The sequence below is a fragment of the Alexandromys fortis genome, unplaced genomic scaffold, assembly GCF_014885135.2.
Source record: "Alexandromys fortis isolate MF-2015 unplaced genomic scaffold, M_Fortis_MF-2015_v1.1 scaffold_50, whole genome shotgun sequence".
Classification (NCBI taxonomy): Eukaryota; Metazoa; Chordata; class Mammalia; order Rodentia; family Cricetidae; genus Alexandromys; species Alexandromys fortis.
The window spans coordinates 4,006,567-4,009,033 of NW_026067932.1; positions in this window are offsets into that span (position 1 = coordinate 4,006,567).

Sequence of the window (2,467 nt, forward strand, 5' to 3'; positions counted from 1 at the left end):
CAACCGCAGATATACTCGGGGAAATTCTGGTGAATAAATGAATAGAACCAAACTATGGTACAGCCACAGCAGCCCCTGCTCTTCCCACCTTCCTGAAGTTTGGCAGTCTTCTTAGCTTGGATTTTAAAGTCATAAATATCTAGTATTTGCGCTCATCTCTGTCTCTCTCTCTGTCTCTCTCTGTCTCTCTGTCTCTCTCTCTGTCTCTCTCTCTCTCCCTTCCCTCCTTCTTTCTTGTTCTGGGGACGGAACCTAGGCCCTGTGGGTTCCAAGCAAGGGTTCTCTACTGTACCATAGAGCTCCTTCTCCAGCCCTTGGTTCTGCAAGGCAGGTGCTTTGCGATGTCACCCGGGCTGGCTTCAAACTCCCCATCTTCCTACATCAGCCTCATCCATGCTGGGATTATAGGCCCAAACTAGTGTGGCTGGCTTGTTTGCGTATTGTTGTTTGAGGGTGACTCAAAGACTGAAGAGCAGGGTGTTATTTCTGTAGGGGTCAAAATTTCAGAGAGGAGATATTTCCAGGTGATTCTGAGGCAGGTAAGATAAGAATAGCTTTTATGGGAGGATAAGGAAGCTCTCTGACGGGGCTGAAGAAATAGTTCTGTTGGTAAAGTGATTACTGGCAAGTGTGAAGCCCTGGGTTCAAACCCCATCAGCTATATGAAAAGACAGGTGTGATGCATTCTTAGTTGGGAAGGCAGAGGCAGGATTCCTGGGGTGTTCTGGCCAGCCAGTCTGGCCGAATCAGTAAGCCCAGGTTCCAGCGAGAGACCCTGCCTCAAAACTCAACGTAGATGGTTCCTGAGTGACATTGACCTCTGTCTTACACACACAGGCACACACACACACACACACACACACACACACACACACACACACAGAGCAGAGAGAGACAGAGACACAAAGACAAGGAAGGAGCAGGGAGAGAATCTGGTATTCCTGAACTCAAGATGCTTTGAAATGTTCAGGGACCCACACAGTGTCACTCACTCAGTAAATATTTTCAAGATCCACAGGGGTGGTACATCGAGTAATCCAACCCCATCTCTGAAATGAGACCTCATAGCAAATGCATAAGCAGACATGTGTGTGTTTGTGTGTGTGTGTGTGTGTGTGTGTGTGTATAACAAAAGAACTACTGAGCAAATAAAACAGACACTGATGAGATGGCTGAGCAGGTAAGGGCTTTTCCCAACGAGCCCAACAACCTAATTTTGATCCCGGGACCCACAGGTGGAGGGAGAAAATTGGCTTTCCCAGGTGTCTTAGTTAGGGTTTCTATTGCTGTGGAGAAGAGACGCTATGACCATGGCAATCCTTTTTTGTTTGTTTGTTTGTTTGTTTTGTTTTGTTTTGTTTTGTTTTTTTGAGGCAGGGTTTCTCTGTGAAACAGTCCTGGAACATACTCTGTTGACCAGGCTGGCCTCGAACTCACAGAGATCCTCCTACTTCTGCTTTCTGAGTGCTGGGATTAAAAACCTGTACCACCACTGCCTGGCTGACCTTGGCAACTCTTACAAAAGAAAACATTTGATTGTGGTGATGTCTTTTAGTTTAGAGGCTTAGTCCATTATCTTCATCACAGGGTGTTGGAGGCGTGCAGGCAGGAACGATGCTGGAAAGTGGCTGAGAGTCCTACTAGCAGGAAGAACTAGCAGTGACTCAGGTGTCCCAGGGGGGGAGTAGGGGGGACCTGTTTGGACCAGAGGCAGTAGTAGTGATTCAGAAAAGAAGACAGGGAAGGGGTGTCTATGAACAGGCATCATTAATCTTACTTGTTTTTATCTTGATTTACGAGAAAGAGGTTTTTTTTTCAAAGCTTAATTGTTCTAACAAGATCTTGATAATCAATATATTTCCCCCAAACAAATGACAAAAATTTATTAGCTCCTCTTTGCACATGTCTCCTTCTGTTCCCAGACAAGAACGTGTTTTTGTTTGCTTAGAATGTGTGATAGCTGTCTCTCGACGAGTTATGAAACACCTCTCCTTTCTCCCCTTCTCTTGACTTCATGCCCCATTTCTTTTTAACCTCGTGAATGTTGTCATTTCTAGAACACCTCCAGAAAGCTGATTGCTACCAGGAAGTGGGACAAAACCAAAAGCAAAGAGAAAAAGCAAAGCGCTCGTTCACCTTTTGAAACTCATTAGTCTTAATGTGGGAAATATCTCCATCTTTCCCAGCCAAGGGGTGATGTGGTCACCTTAAGCCCTGGCCTCCAAACCTGTTGATCTTGGCAGGGGCGCCAACCCAGAAGAAAATGCGGATTTGAACAGATAAGAGTCAGTGGCAGGACTGAGCTCCCAAGGTCCCAATGAAGAGCAGGAGGGAGAACATGAGCAAGGAAGTTAGGACCACGAGGGGTGCACCCACCCACTGAGACAGTGGGGCTGATCTAGTGGGAGCTCACCAAGGCCAGCTGGACTGTGACTGAAAAAGCATGGGATAAAACCGGACTCTCTGA